The sequence below is a fragment of the Phoca vitulina genome, unplaced genomic scaffold (assembly GCF_004348235.1).
Source record: "Phoca vitulina isolate PV1807 unplaced genomic scaffold, GSC_HSeal_1.0 scaffold59, whole genome shotgun sequence".
Lineage (NCBI taxonomy): Eukaryota > Metazoa > Chordata > Mammalia > Carnivora > Phocidae > Phoca > Phoca vitulina.
In genome coordinates, this window is record NW_022589762.1 from 10,117,335 (window position 1) to 10,134,947 (window position 17,613).

Sequence of the window (17,613 nt, forward strand, 5' to 3'; positions counted from 1 at the left end):
TTTCTTATTTTGATATATTTATTTTATACCAGTACTATAATGTTACTTATAGCTTAATAACTTTATAGACTATTTTGATACCCGACAAGGCTAGATCTGTACCTCTCTTGTCAATATATTTCAATCTGTATTGTGTTAATCTCATACATTTTTACTTCTTTGTATAATTTTAATTAATTTATTTATCATGAAAATATACTTGCATTGGAATCACATAAATCTTAGATGAATTTAGAAGAGTATTATCATCTTCACACTTTTTTTTTTAAAAGATTTTATTTATTCATTCGAGACACAGAGATACAGGGAGAGAGAAAGAGAGCACGAGCAGGGGGAGAGGCAGAGGGAGAAGCAGGACCCCCACCGAGCCAGGAGCCAGACGTAGGGCTCGATCCCAGGACCCCGAGATCATGACCCGAGCCGAAGGCAGACGTTTAACCGTCTGAGCCACTCAGGCGCCCCTTCACACTATTAATCTTCCTACCAAGGAACATTTAATATATATTTAATTCATTAATGCCCTTCTTTATGCCTTTTAACAAAGTATTATAATCTCATATACATTATTAGGTATATGAATTTATTTAATCAAAAATGTTCACTGAGTACCTATAATGGGTTACCATAATATTCGAAAGCAAAGGATAAAATGTAGAGCAAATACAGATATGAGCTGTGTTCTAATGAAGCTACCAATCTAGTGGGAAAGACAGGCATTGAATAAATAACCACACAGATGTACAGGTAAGACTGTGAAAGATGCTACAAATGGTGGTACATAAGATACTGTAATAGAGGAAGCTGGCTTAATTATAAAATTATAAAGGAAAATTTATTTTCTGGGACAATTGATTACTCTAGGATTTAGTTACTCCAAAAAACTGTATAAGTAAGGGTACATAGGGTAAAAGGAATAGTTTATGCATATGCTCGGTAGCCAGAGAGATCATGGATCAAGTTACAATTCATGTCAATCTGCCCAGAGAAGTCCTGATTCATGCTGGTTGTCGTCCCAGAGTAATTATTAATAGCATCTACCCCATTCTTAAAATTATCTTTGTCTTTTTTTTTTTTAATTATCCTTGTCTTTACAATAGTAACTTTAATCATGAGTCATTTAATGAACTAAAAGACAGCAACTGTGGCTGGAGCCTAGAGAGTGAGAAAGTACGTGGTACTAGCTGGGGTAGAGATCCATGGACCGAGTAAGAAAGGACTTTATAAACCATGTTAAGGATTTTTAGATAATATTGAATTTAGAGTATTAAGAAGCTAACAGTAAAAGTATGGTGAGTTTATAAAATTTATATTTTTGAGGAGGTTACTCTGGAAATTGATTAGAAGTCATGAGTGAATGTAGTTAGATCCCTTGGTGGCTTGTAGAGTAGAAAGAGAGGAAGGGAGAAAGAGAGAAAGGGAAGGAGAGGGAGAGAGCAGGTGAGAAAGAAGGAGATTGTCTTGGATTAGATGGGTAGTAATGCAAATGTAAAGAAGTGTATTAATTCACTAAGTTGAGATAATTAGTAGCACTTAGAAACAGAGATGACTCCTAGGTTCATTTCACTAAACATCAACCACCAAGAAAGACAATAGTATTAAAACATCTGATTTTTCCCTTGATGTTGATAAGGATCCAGGTTAGGAAGATAGTCTGTTTGGAAATATAGTATGCTAGTTGTTTTTTAAAGATATCTCAGAAGAAATGTTAGTAAGAAACTTAAAATGAGGACCTAGATATTGGACCTTAGTTCTTGCTTGTATATAGTAACACTACATTAACTTTGTATCTAGCTTCCTTATTGAAGTGTTCTTTTATTCTGATTTTTTTCAGTAGATTTCCTTGTAATATATGGGTAAGAATGCACGTCATCTGCAGATAACTTCAGTATTTAATTTGTAATATTTATATTATATCTAAATAGGTTTTTCTGTATGTTTGCTTTTCTTTTGCCAGGACATCCAAAGAAATGTTGAAGGATAGTAGTTCTATCAGTCATCCTCGTCTTACTGATTCTATTGAAAATGAGTCTAAATTTTTACTATGAAAGATATTTGATTCTTACGAATCAAATTAAATATATTTCCTTCTACTTGGAGCTCTTTCTTTTTCTCCTCAATATGACAAATTTCTTGATAAATGTACAAGCCCATCCCTGATTTTAACCAGAATTTGGTTATCACATAGTATCCTTTTAGTATAATAATAGATTATGTTAGCTCTTGTATGTAGGATTTTTGCTTCTATGTTTGTTAGGGGTGTTGTCCTAAAATATTTTCCTGTGTATGGAGATAATTTGGAATAATGCTATGCTTCTCTTCCTGATCTGGGTGGCACTTTTCTTTTTTGTTAGTTTATAAACAGTTTATCTTGAAGTCAGATTTGTTATTAAGATATTTTCAAATTCATCCTTTAAAAGTTATCAGTCAGGGACGCCTGGGTGGCTCAGTCCATTAAGCATCTGCCTTTGGCTCAGGTCATGATCCCAGGGTCCTGGGATCGAAGCCCGCATCGGGCTCCCTGCTCTGCGGGAAGCCTGCTTCTCCCTCTCCCACTCCCCCTGCTTGTGTTCCCTCTCTCGCTGTGTCTCTCTCTGTCAAATAAATAAATAGAATCTTAAAAAAAAAATAAAAAAAATAAAAGTTATCAGTCAGGTATCTACGTGAAGGTATATCACTGATTATTTATCTACAGAATATAGCATATATTTATCTATAGAATATAGTTATTTTATTCAATTTTTCTACATTATCTTGAGCCTTTTATCATGTGTCTTTGCAGGAAATCATACATTTAATCAAGTTTTTTGTGTTTATTATTAAAAATTATATATTCTGCTTTATTCTGAAACAATTCACTTTGAGATTATAATTGATTTAGATGTAATTATGCTTCTTAAATAAATTTATTTGCTATGTGTTTTGAATTGCTGTTTTCTCTGACTTATAAATCGTATTTATCTTACTTTCTATATTTGATGAAATTTTTCACATTTCTGGCCTGTTAATAGTGCTGTGTTATAGATTTATTCTTTTAAAAGCTAAATATTTTTTATAATGTGATGAAGTATTGAGTTTGAGCAATGTGTAGGCTCAGTACAGTATCCTGATCATTTTGCTTTATTTTTTTTGATGAATACCTATCCACCATCTTTTCTTTCCCCTGTTAAATTCTCTTTTTCAAATTACTTGATTTCATGCCCTTATAGTTCATTTTTAACTGCCCTGATAGATAAATTCTATAACTGTTTCCAGTTTTTATTACATCTCACAGGTGGTGAATCTAATGTCATTATGATATTACAAAATATAGAATGCTGGTATTATTTTCCACTTTTATTAAATACCCAACTATTCACTGACATCTTTGATAAGATCACTTGGGCCTTTGCTATTGATAATTCAATAAATCACTGATTTGATAAAATACTCATATAATTAAAATATATAATATAAGAAAATACCTTCAGGAAAATATTGTAATCAATTTAAAGACCTTTAAAAATTATATTCTAGTAATTTAAAACAAATTAATGAAATAGCTCTAAAAAGTACTTACCCTTAGCTGTCATAATCGCAGCTAGTCCCAGAAAAATAAGGTAAAGGAAGGCAAATAATATTGCAACAAGGTACCATGGAGACTCTGTCCAAAGAGAGGGAAGTGAGCTACTATGATGATCAATGAAAACAAGATTCTGTAGTTGGGATTAGAAAGAATTCTGGACAAGAACATCCAACTCACTTGAATTGGACTGAAATCTAAGCTTATGAGAGCACCGAATTGTGGAAAAATATACCCCAGCCTGAGAGGGGAACTCCCAAACTTATTTTGCAGATTTGGGTACAGCCAGAGAATATATGAATATTTTTATGTAGGAAGGGATTATGGACTAACAAGTTGCCCTATTAAAGAAGTCTTTTTAAGACTACAAATGAGTACTTTTAAGTCATTTTTAAAAAATGACTTCTTTGTTTTTATAGTAGAACTAGGTTAAGAACAAAATTCCTGCATTAGCTGTTGGTCCAGACCGATATTCTGTGACAGTTTTGATAAAAGTCTATTTATCATGAGATATCTCACAAAATACTATAAAAGGGACACTGTGCAAGACTAAAATATCAAACTGAGAAGGTATATATGAAACATTTTTTAAAATTATTATTCTATGGGTATGGTACATTATTCTAAGCCATGTGGCCATCAGTAATACATTGTCATTGGCTTTTAATGCAGCCCTTCATGTCAATATGACCACTTTAAAGGTGTTGATATGAGAGATGAACTCCGATTCAGAGGTTTGTCCAGGAATATTTGTTTTTATGATTGGTTCATTAAAATATTCAAGCAAAAAAGGAGAATCTAGAATTTTAAATGTTTTTTACCGTTCATCTTCAAATTCCTAGTTGTTTTTCTCTTCTCAGTACTTGAAGAGCCATGAACTTTGACATCTGAGTAAGTTACACTTTCGTCACAAAACTCTAGAAAATATGTAAGAAAAACACATAACAACTATTTATATATAATTAATATATGTATGTGCATATACATATCTGATACATAAACATACAATTGAAAAGCATGCTAAAACTAGAAACAAAAATTATGTTAAAAAAAAGAAGAAGATAGTAGGAAGGGAAAAATGAAGGGTGGGAATTGGAGGAGGAGATGAACCATGAGAGACTATGGACTCTGAGAAACAAACTGAGGGTTCTAGAGGGGAGGGGGTGGGGGGATGGGTTAGCCTGGGGATAGGTATTAAAGAGGGCACGTACTGAATGGAGCACTGGGTGTTATATGCAAACAATGAATCATGGAACACTACATCAAAAACTAATGATGTAATATATGGTGATTAACATAACATAATAAAATTAAAAAATGTAAAATAAAAAAATAAATAAAAGAAAAAAATTGTCCCATCTTATGCTTATGAGAAAGTATTAAAATTTGCTCAATCATGGAGCTGCTTTGTGAAATATGACAATTCTTTTTCTTTTTTAATTCTTTGTTTCTTTATAAAATAAAGATAACAACAGTATTCATTCATAGATATATTGTGGAGATTAAATGTATATAAAGTCGATAGCACAGTGTTTGAAGCAATCATGTACAAAGGTATATGAGGAAAAAAAATCATGCAAATGATCTTATTATTGTAGAAGTGGTAATAGTAGCCGTGTAGAGTAGTGATTGTAAGAATATAATGGGCAGTAGCATTAAGAGTAACACTGGTTGCAAAAGCAAGAGTAGAAATATAAAACTTAACTTAAATGCCTATCTTGCCCCTTCCTATAGTTGAATTTAATCTTAATTAAAAGAGCGTGAAAAAAATTCATCTGATTCTCATTAGGTAGGTAAAGTCCCTTAGCAATATATTGCATGTACTCCTTTAGTACAAGTAAAGTAGAACTCAGCCACCAAGTCAGTAACATTTTCTGAATGATCTTAACTCTAACCCCATTGTAAATATTGACTTATCAAATGATGATTGTCTGAAATTTAAATCATCTTCAACTGGAAAATCTTAAATTGATGCATACAGAGAAAAGATTTTCAACTCCTCATTTGAAAGTATCTGGCTATGAACTTTGTTGTTCATAATATTATTTTCTCATTAAATAAAGGGACTACTTAGCAATAACGGCAGTATCTGATTTTACCTGTATTTATTTCATGAAATTCCACTGGCGAAGCATGAAGATCAAGACAAGGACTGGACATTGCTGATGTGTCTGGTTCCATAGTTTAGATCAGATTGCACGGGTCATATGATGAGCAGAGGGTTAGAATGAGACAGAATCCAGAAAACAGATCTCCCTATTGCATCATCAGACAGGATGTTTACTCTAATTTTAATATGTAAACTACTTTCTCCCCTTAAGAAAATAAAAGGCAATGTAATCCAGTCCCTATAGATTAAATTTGTTATTCTTCTATGCATAATGAAGCACATTTTTATTCCCAAAGATAACGTTTAAAATTATCTTAACCATACTAATTTCTTCTCTGCCATATTTTTAAAAAAGAATGAATAAACAATAAAGACTAAAACATTTATATAAATAAATGATATACTGTATTTGAATAAGATTATAACAGATACTGATTTTTGGAAATATCTTTTTTATAGTTATAAGTATCCATTCTCATTACAAATAATTGAAAAGATATTAGAATGTCTCCTATAGAAAGTGAAAATGATACAACCCTGTTTCCTCAATGTACTGTTAACATAATTATTCATAACTTTCTAATTTTTCGAGTGACCAATGAATGTTTTGTTTAAAAAAGTAAAAAGAATAATTTAACTATCAATAAATTAAATAATTAAATGAATTATAATGTCTTCCTACAGTAAAGCTTATACAGTCATTAAATATAAATAAGAGTTCTTCAAATACTGATATGGATAATATTCCATAATATATTAAGTGGTGAAAAGTCACAAAGTATTTCATAACATGATTTTATATTGTATTTTGTAGAAAAATAAATGTTGCTATGCATGTGTTTCTAATACAATAATATCTGCCTAACCTGGTAATTTAAGACTGTAGTGTAATAATATTTAAGTGACTAACTTGGTAGATTTTTAGTTTACCTACGTGGTTTTCCATTTTTGTATGACTGTTGAACATTTATTTTTATCATTGGTAGGAATAAAGTGTTTTATATTCAGCTAATGTATGCTTTGATATATTCACACCACAGTGACCACAGGGGCCCCTGCCCTCACCTTTGATCAACAGAATTAAACTTCATAACAAAAGTATATAATTTGGGAGGCCATAGACCATTCTTGGACCTTATATTGTTTTGGAAGAGTGTAAAGATAATGATCAATTTCAGACACTGATAATTTGAGTACACAGGCATTAAATTCTAGAGTAAATGCTGACAGGATGGAAAATATAACTTCAAAAATTAGGAAAGAAACATAGATGGAGAAAAGTAAATAAATACAGAAGAAGCTAGAAAGGAGGGGGGAAAGCCCAAGAGTAAGTAGGACAAAGAGAAAGCACAAAGTTATGATATTGATAAAAAAGAAAATATATCTGGGATGCCTGGGTGGCTCAATCGGTTAAGCATCTGCCTTTGGCTTAGGGCATGATCCCAGGACCCTGGGATCGAGTCCCACATCCAGCTCCCTGCTCAGCGGGGAGTCTGCTTCTCCCTCTGCCTGCCGCTCTCCCTGCTTGTGCTCATTCTCTCTCTCTCTGACAAATAAATAAAATCTTAAAAAAAAAGAAAATATATTGTCAATAAATGTGAACCCTCTAAATGCTCCAGTAAAGAGATAAAAATTAACACATGGCTTTAAAAAAAAAAAATGTTATATGCTATTTACAAAAGCCACCTTTAATAGGTAAGGATGAAGTGTTTGAAAATAAGAGATGAAAACATGCGTGATGCACACAAATTAAAGCAATCATAGCTTCTAATATCTGACAAAATACACTGTGCAAAATGTAGTATTTAAGGTAGATTTCTTAATGATTATTATGAAAGTTTCAATTTGATAGTAATATATCACAATTTTGATATAATCTTTTTTTTTCAAGATTTATTTATTCATTTTAGACAGAGAGCATGAGCAGGCGGAGGGGCAAAGGGAGAGGGAGAGAGAGGATCTCAAGCAGACTCCCCACTGAGCATGGAGCCAGACACAGGGCTAGAGCTCACCATCCTGAGATCACAACCTGAGCTGAAACCAAGAGTTGGACACAACCGACTGAGCCACCCAGGCGCCCCTAATATAATCTTTCAATATAACTTCAAAATATAACAAAGATAAATGATATGTGTATACAGAAAGAGAAATAAACATAATGCAATTATTTAAGGAAATTTTAACATACTTCTGACAAACATCAAGCAGACCAAAGAGATCAGATTTGGACAATCTAATGAAGATTCAAACAATACTGTTTCTTTATTGAATGAAAATGCCAATTTCTCTCAGGTTTTGTTTGAAAAATACATATTTTTTTTCCCTCATGCTTGGGAAACCTGCCTGGGTATTGAGTTTTATCTTGATTCATTTTCTGTCAATATAGCACATGCATCATTCACTTTCCTCTTATTTCCATTTTGCTGTTGAAACAGCAGGTAGAATACATGTTGCTTATTTGCAGTAATTGCCTTTTCCTTAGTGCTGCTTTTGGAAATTTATCATTGTTCTTGGTGTTCTTCAGTTTCTACTATAATGTGTCTTTTTGTGAAATTCTTTTTTTTCTTTTATCCTGATTGATGTTAATTAGACTTCATAAATATGTGGGGTGGTGTGTCATTATCAGTGGACTGAAAAAGTCTTTGCTATTAATTTCACAGAGACCACATCTTCTCCTTTTGCTTTTCACTCTGAAATGCTACCTTTGGCATGTAGTGAAGTTGCTTCATATTTATCTTTTTCTTTTTGCCTCTATATATTATATTTTGAACAGTAGCTTCAGAAATGTCTTCCAATTCATTAATTTTCTCTTCATCTGTGCCAAGGTAGATGATAAATCTATCCAATATTTTATTTATTTTATTTTATTATTTTTTAGAAATTCTATTTAGTACATTTTCAAACTTATTTGATCATTTTTAAAGTTTCTTGTTCTCTAAACACATTTCTAAATTCGCCCTATATTTCTTTAAACATAGTAAAATACAGTTAAAATTAAGAATATAAATATACATATAAATTTATACAATGTGTTTGATAATTGCAGTAATGATTTAGAATCTTCAGCTGTCATTTTGTTCCTGCTGCTTCTTTCCAAAATGACTTGTTTACTTGTGTGCTTAATTTTTCAGTATGTTTGTTTCTGGCTCTGAGTTTCTTATCTGCCTCACTAATTTATTTATGGGAATTTAATAAGCCTGGGATGAAATGAGTTGTTCTAGAGAATATTTACATTTTCTTCTGTTAGCTGACAAACATTACTAATTTTGGATACTTTTAAAATACCGGGGGAGTGATGTCATCAAGATGACAATAAAAGCCATTCCTGACTTCCATCCCCTTCAAAGAAGACCGACCAGCAACTATCCATAGACAAGACACCATAGGGAAAATCCTAGAACACAACAGTGAGGGTAAAGTACCCTTTTGGACTACAAAGACCAAGAAGGACTGCATTAAAAGGTAAGAATAATTGTTACACTCTGATCATCACATTAATAAAATGAAAGAAAAAAATCATATGCTCATATCAATAGATGCAGAAAAAGCATTTGGTGAAATAAACATCCGTTCATGATAAAAACTCTTAAAAAATTAGGTAATGAAGGAATGTACCCCAACATAATAAGGCTATATGTAATAAGACCACAGCTAACATTGTACTTAATGGTGGAAGGTTGAAAACTTTTCCTTTAAGGTTAAGGATGAAACAAAGTACCCACTCTCACCACCTTCATTCAACAGAGTACTGAAAGTCCTTGTCAGAGTAGCCAGACAAGAAAAAGATATAAAAGACATTAGAATTGGAAAGGAGAAGTAAAATTATCTCTATTTGCAGATGACAGGATTTTCTATATACAAAATCCTGTTAGAGCTATATACAAAAATCTGTTAGAGCTAATCAATTAATTCAGAAAAGTTGCAGGATACAAAATTAACACCTAAAAATTGCAGCATTTCTATACACTAACAACAAATAATCTGACAAAGAAATCAAGAAAACAATCCCATTTACAGTAGCATCAAAAACAATAAAATACTTAAAATACTTAGGAATAAATTTACCCAAGGTGGTGAAAACTCTCTACTCTGAAAGCCACAAAACATTGATGAAAGAAATTGAAAAAGGTACAAATAAATAGAAGGATATCTCATGTTCATGGATTGAAAAATTAATATTGTTAAAATGTCCACACTACCGAAAGCCATACTTCCTGATTTGAAGCTATATTAGAAATTGAATTGAAACAGTATGGTTCTGGCATAAATACAGACACATAGACCAATGGAACAGAACTGAGGACCAAGAAATACACCTTTGCATATAAGGCCAACTAATATTTGATAAGGAAGACAAGGATACTCAATGGAGAAATGCTAGTCTCTTCAATAATGTTTGGAAAATTGGATATTCACATGCAAATGGATGAAAATAGACCTCTCTCTTAACTACTCACAAAATTTAACTTGAAATGGATTAGAGATTTAGATGTAAGACCTGGAACCACAAAACTCCTAGAAGTAAACATAGGAAATAATCTTTACATGGGTCTTGGCAAAGATTGTTTGGACATGACAACAAAACAGAAGCAACAAAAGCAAAAATAAACAAACGGGATTACATCAAATCAAAAAACTTCTGCACAGCAAAAGAAATGATCAACAAAATGAAAAAGCAACCTACTGAATGGGAGAAAATATTTACAAACCACATCTCATAAGGGGTTAATATCTAAAATATACAAGGAACTCATAGAACTTAATAGCAAAAAACCCCAAATAATCCAATTAAATAATGGACAAAGGACTTGAATAAACATTTTCCCCTCTAAATATTCAAATGGTCAAGAGGCAAAGGAAAAAGTGCTCAACATTACTAATTTTTAAGGAAGTGCAAATCAAAACCACCAGATATCACCTCACACGTATTAGAATGACTGTAATAAAAAAAGATGAGAGATAACAAATGCTGGTGAGAATGTGGAGAAAAGGGACCCTTGTGCATTACTGTTGGTAGTGTAAATTGGTAGAGCCACTATGGAAAACAGTATGGAGGTTCTTCAAAAAATTAAATAGAACTAAATCTGCAGCTCCAAGATTTTAAAGAACATTTATCGAGAACATGCGAGAAAATGAAACTGTTTCATTAAAACTGTTGTAGTGGCATCTCTAGTATGTCACGTGGCCTGATCTCATTGTTCCCAGTGACTCCTCGGACTTTCTGGAATGTGTAAATTATGTGAGGCTGGTGAGAGTGGATGGTGAACCCATCTTAGTTCATTGCAGTGCTGGAATAGGTCCAATTGGTGTGCTGGTCACTGTGGAAACAGCTGTGTGCCTAATTGAGAGAAACCTGCCCATTTACCCCTGGATGTTGTCTGGAAAATCTGAGACCAGTGTGCCATGATGTGCAGACATCAAACCAGTACAAGTTGGTATGTGAAGTGATTCTTTGTGTTTATGAAAAAGACTTAGTCCAAATGCTGGATCCCAGTTAAGACAACTGTGAAAACATTCATTCCTCTTTTCCAAGGATATCCTCCTTAAGGACAGACTTTCACTCTGGAAACAGCAAGAGGACTTTGTAGGCCATGGGAAAGGAATGAGCACATTTGAACCCAGATACTTGAAGAGGTCTATAGAAGAGGTATCGTGTACATAGAAACTGTGTAGATAATCATGCAGTTACACCATCCTTTAGGCCCCTTTTTCCTCAGATAGAAATAAGTAAAAGGGGATCTCAGTTTGGGGCTGGAGAAACAAAAGCATATTATCAAGAGACAGAAGCTTGCTTATGTAATGAATTCCTATAGAGAATAGTGAGGGCACATAAAAATACACCCCTTTCTTGATGAACTAACAATCCGTAGGACTAGACCAACAATCCCACAGTTATGGTTTAAATATCTGGAGGTATGCTATGGGTTTGAGAAAATGAGACGGTAACAGTAAGTAGTCATAAAGGATTAGAGGGAAGAAGCCCTGTGGATAGCAGGGGAATACCATTCCAGAAATGAGAAACAGCAGTGTTAAGGCTGTTATGTTGGAGGAACAACAGCAAGGAGACTAGTGTGATTGGTGCAGAGTGACCCAAGCTTGAGAGTAGTGTGGGATGAGTTAGAGAAATAATGGGTATAGGGGCAGGTGGGGGTACTGTGAGGACTATGGCTTTCATATTGAGAGAATTGGGAAGCCATTGCAAGGTTTTCATCAGAGGAATGATGGGATCTGAGTTGTGTTTTAAAAGGATAATTGTAGGTACTGGATGAGAAAGAACTGGAATGGGATAAGGGGAGATGTAGAAGATACTGGAAGTTGCTATTGAAGCAATGCAGACCTTAGGTGATGATGGTTTGCAACAGGTAGGGAGTGAAAATGGTCAAAAGCCAGACTTTAGATCTGTTTGAAAGGCAGAGGAAATAGGATTTCCTGGCTGACTGAAGATGGGTATGATACTAAGCCTTTTGCTCTGAGCAAATGAACAATACTGTGGCCATCAACCGAGATGAAGGAGAGTGGGGAAGGAGCAGGTTTGGGGAAGTAAGACATTAGGAGCCCAGTTTCAGATATGTCTTACATTCAAATGTTTCATGTTCATTTAGAGTCAAATATGCCTAAATATATATTTTTTATAACTTCAGGGTGTTGTCTTAACAACCACAGCATACCACAGCATAACCACAGCAAACACCTACACATTATGGATGCCTGCATGTATAAAAAAGTATTTGATGGATTTTCATGCTCTCTACCATCCACAGGTGTTTGGTATTGTTGAGTTTTGGTATGGCCTCCTCAAAAATACACAAAAGAAATGTCTGGGTCTATCTTTCTCACCCCTTCTTGGTCCACATAATATGTACTTAAGAACAATCCCTGAAATAATGATGTTCTAATTATTCCTCTTTATTTTCTGACACTTACTTCCCTTGTGCATTCTGTACAGGCTGTGTTTCATCATAAGCATGGATTTATAAGCCATTAGCACTATTTGCAAAGTAAGACCTTAGTTTTAAATTATATTCTTCTTAAAACTGCCACTTATGGGAGGGATGGGGTGACTGGGTGATGGACACTGGGGAGGGTATGTGCTCTGGTAAGCGCTGTGAATTGTGCAAGACTGTTGAATCTCAGATCTGTACCTCTGAAACAAATAATGCAATATATGTTAAGAAAGAAAAAAAGAAGAAGAAGAATGTAGCAGGAGGGGAAGAATGAAGGGGGGGAAATCGGAGGGGGAGAAGAACCATGAGAAACAATGGACTCTGAAAAACAAACTGAGGGTTCTAGAGGGGAGGGGGTGGGAGGATGGGTTAGCCTGGTGATGGGTATTGAGGAGGGCACGTTCTGCATGGAGCACTGGGTGTTATGCACAAACAATGAATCATGGAACACTATATCTAAAACTAATGATGTAATGTATGGGGATTAACATAACAATAAAAAAATTAAAAAAAAAAAGTCCCTCTTTTGAAAAAAAAAAAAACTGCCACTTAAATGCAGAGTTTTTGTTACTGATCGCTAAGAATGAATTGTTTCTTTCAATATATTCAGCAAACCATGGCTATTTTACCTTATTGTTTCAGAAATTATTTTTATCATGGCCTCGCTTTCTGTTTCTCTAATATGAATGTCTGAATATGTTTTACAAAAACTTCCTTATCCATCAATTTATTTTTGTAGAAAGTTTAAGATTATAAAAGAGTGTTTCATATAAATAGTATGACAGGGGTTCTTCTATGCATTTACTTGCTCATTATTTTTATTTACAAAATATGTTACTTAAATAGACCCAATTGAGAAAAAATTTCCAAGAAACACATACTTGGAAATGACTAACATTTACATAGTCATATGTAGGACTCGCATCAGAGATATTTTCTTTTCTTTTTTTTAAATTTAAATTTAAATTTTTTATTTTTATTAGATTTTTCAATTTATTTATTTGACTGACAGAGAGAGACAGCAAGAGAGGGAACACAAGCAGGGGGAGTAGGAGAGGGAGAAGGAGGCTTCCTGCAGAGCAGGGAGCCCGATGCGGGACTCGATCCCAGGACCCTGGGGTCATGACCTGAGCCGAAGGCAGACGCTTAACGACTGAGCCACCCAAGCACCCCGCATCAGAAATATTTTCATCCTCATGTTGTATCTCAGTCTCATTACATCAAAGATTTTTCTAGCCTCATGTTATTTCACTGTTAGGTTTCTCTTCATTCCTCCCTCCTTCCTCTTTCAAGGAAAAAAGCAGTTATGATGCTGAAGCTAATGTTATTAGTTGTGATGATGTGTGTCCAACTCATAAGGATGCAAATGTGACTGTTTCAGTGGTAGTGATCCCTACATCCAAGCTTGTAAATCCCAGTCTTGATTTCCTTCTCTTCCTTGAAGCTAATTCTACTGCTTCTTGGCCAGCTACACAGGTTTTACTTCCAATATCTTCTACAGTAGAATTGTTTTTTCATCAGAAATTTCAGTCTCTTTTACTATAGCCTCCTTTGTGATCCCCAAGAGTCATTACAAAAACATCAACAGTGGTTTAGGTGCTAAACGCACTTTCAAATATTAGCAACACTGTGGTTGGAAATATTCTGTACAGAGGAGTGGACAGTGAGTATATATGTCAGCAACAGCTTTAGTACTTAGAGCATATTGACCAGAAGCATGACGATTAAACTAAAAATAACCGCTGGGTTAAATGCTAAAGAAAATGTTGTATCTTTCTGAAAAAGGCCACATATATCATATCAGAATACAGATGGTTTATTTATTTAGTAATTATATGACAAATATTTTTTAGCAGCCAATATTCTAGAAAACTGCCACAGAGCACTTTATCAGGACTCAGTTTTTATTCCTTAATGAATAGAATACATTGATTTTTTAGTAATATATATCCTAGGCAATGTTTCGTAGGGCATCAGGATAATGATCATGTTGTGTTCCACTGTTGAGTGTCAGAAGGATACCAGGAGTTCACAGGGACAGATTTTAGCCATTTCCAGGTCCTGATTAGTCAGGGAGAAACTGAAGAATTAAATAATTTGCCTACTTTCTCCTCTCACCTTTCTTGTCAATGTCTCCCAGTGGCTGAAACTAGCCAGAAGCCAAAGCGCAGGGAGGGCTGAGTGATGCAGTTGTTACGAGTTCAGCTTCCAGGAGCATAGAACGCAGCAAAGAATTACGGAGAATGGATGTGGGTGTGACATTATGAATAAAAGATACTAACATCATGCCCACTGAAGTAGCCTATGTGACAGAGTAGTGAAAGTTCCCTTGAGAACACAATGGCATGTCTGCAATACCGGGATAAACTGTCTGAGTGTTTCTTGTGGGCTAAAAAGGGCCCAGGTGGGGGCAAAACTCAACCTGGGGCATCTTGGGTTATATGGTAGTCTGAATAATGGCCCCCAAAATATCCACATCACTATCACTGGAAACCATCAATATTACCTTCTATGGCAAAAGGACTTTGCAGAAGTGATGAAGTTAAGAATCTTGAGATGGAGTGAGTATGTTGGATTTTCCAGGTGGGCATGAAATGTAATCACAAGTATTTGCAGAAGAGGGAGGCAGAGGGAGATTTGAGTACAAAAGGGAAGGCAATGTCATCATGGAAGCAGAAATTGGAATGATTCAGCCATAAGCCAATAAATGCTGGAAGACATGAGAGCTCCATGAGGCCCGGGATATATTCAGCCCTGCTGCAACCGTGATATGAGCCTTATAAAACTCTTTTGGATGTTTAGTCTCTCATGGGACACACGGTGTCTTCAGTTCCAGGGAAGAATTGGAACTAGACCACAAACCAATGGAGGTTAATGGCCCATGTCATAGGACCTGCACGTATAGGGTTTCATGGGGACTTCTCCAGGAACTCCCTGAGACTGCAGTGGGGCAAAGAGAGAAGTCAGACACACCCCTTATTCTGTGCTGTTTTTCTGTTCTGAGTTCAGCTGAAGCTATAAGAAGGAGAGAAATTTTAAATTTGCATTATATTCCATAATTTGTTATTGTACCGAACTGGACATTTGAATTGCTGAACTGGCATGTTCTTGTGGTTGACAATAACTGAAAGATGCAACTATCTGAGAATTACTTATATTATTGGAGACCCAGGGAAGCAGGTAAAGAACAAAACTACATATCAAGTTCAAAGGAAATTGAGAGAAACCTTGACCCTAAATTTACACAGGCAATATCTGAATTATTTTAATTGTTTTGCTTTTATGAACAGGATTTTGGAACCCTGAGTAACACTGATTAGCCCAGAAATATACTCCTTTTTATCAAAATTCTGTTAAAAATATCAATAATCTAAAATCTCTTTTGGTTCCAATCTTCCTAGGGTATCTGGTATTCTTGTCTGTTTGAAAATCAACTCTTCTGGTGGTTAAATGTCCCTGTTTTGTTTATTCTATTTATTAAAATCAAACTATCTGATCTCTCTAATATTTGTCAGTATTACCTAGTCATAGAACTGTCTATAAAATAAAGTGCCTATAAAGATATAGACATTCAATAAAAATACACTTGACATAAAACTTACATATAAGAATACATTTAAAATAGTGAATCACTTTAGATTTTGAATTTCAGTTGTTGGTCCTGTGAAGGAATTTTGGCCTCTTTATCTGTCACAGGAAATATTATAGATCATATGGAATGATAAAGGCACAAATTAAGAAGGTGTGGTCAGAGAGGTTCACATCTTAAAGGGGTGACATTTGAGTAGGCCCAAATGAAGGGCTCTAAAATAGTTGGGGGCGGAACCGTACAAACAATCCAAAGACTCTAAGATGGAAGATTGCATGCTTTGTTTGAGGAAGACTAAGAAGGCACCGGGACTGGAGCAGTCAGTGAGGTAGGAAAGGAAATCAGAGGACTAGCCAGGAAAGTGAAGGTGTGGCAAATAGTTTGGATCTTATTTAAAGTAAATAGTGTACTGGTGAGGGTCCAGGAGGTAAACAAAGCCTATGGCAGATCATTAAATGGGGGGAACTTAATATAGGAAAATGGAGGGAATTTAATATAGGAAAATATTTATAAAGCAGTTGGAAAGCCCAAAAGGTAACAGGAGAAAGAAGACAGCACGGAGATGATCAAAACAGAAAGCTGGTGCCGTTCCTAGAGATGGAGGGACTGAGGGAGGAGGAGGGTTCACTGGAACGACAGTGGATGGTTCCTGGTGAGAGCTGGGAAGAAGAGGCAATTGTGTGGCAGGACCACGTTGTATGTGCAGCCCTGGCAAGAGATAAAGCCCGAAGCAGAGAGAGGAAAGAAAAAACACCATGCTTCTCCCCTCTTCCCACCTTCCAAATATCAAGCCAGTTGCTCCCATTGACTGAACCTAACTGAAAGCGGGTTGGCCATGGAAACTGTGAAATGTGTTTTGCAGGAATCAGCACGCCGAGTTATGGGCAGAGCAGGGAAAGGCCATGGAGACCAAAGAGGAAAATGATTGTGGAAGAAACCAGATTGACCACGGCATAGAATCACAATATCTGGGGACAGATGTTTCTCATATCCAAATAAAAATATGATTTGTTAGCACAATATTCTGTAAAGAGAGTAAATGTATCTTATCCAATCTGTGTCAGTCTCCTTACTGTAACATGTGGGTAGGATTTCTCAGATAAATTATCAGTATGAAACTACATATGGAAGGGTTTGATAAGAAGGGAAAGAATTTTGGAAAAAAGGTTTTGAAGAAAGAATTGAGTATACTTTAATGCATATACTGACTTGGGAGATACAACTTCCCACTTGCTTATCTATAATGCTAAAAGCCAAATATCTATAAGATAAAATATTTTTATTAGTTTGGCTCCAAAACCTGAACTCAGTTGATTATGAGTTTGGTTTTATATATTTTGCTAAGGAAATATTGTTGTGCTTAGTTATAGGGTGAACCACCACCAAATTCCACTAGTATTGTTAACTTATG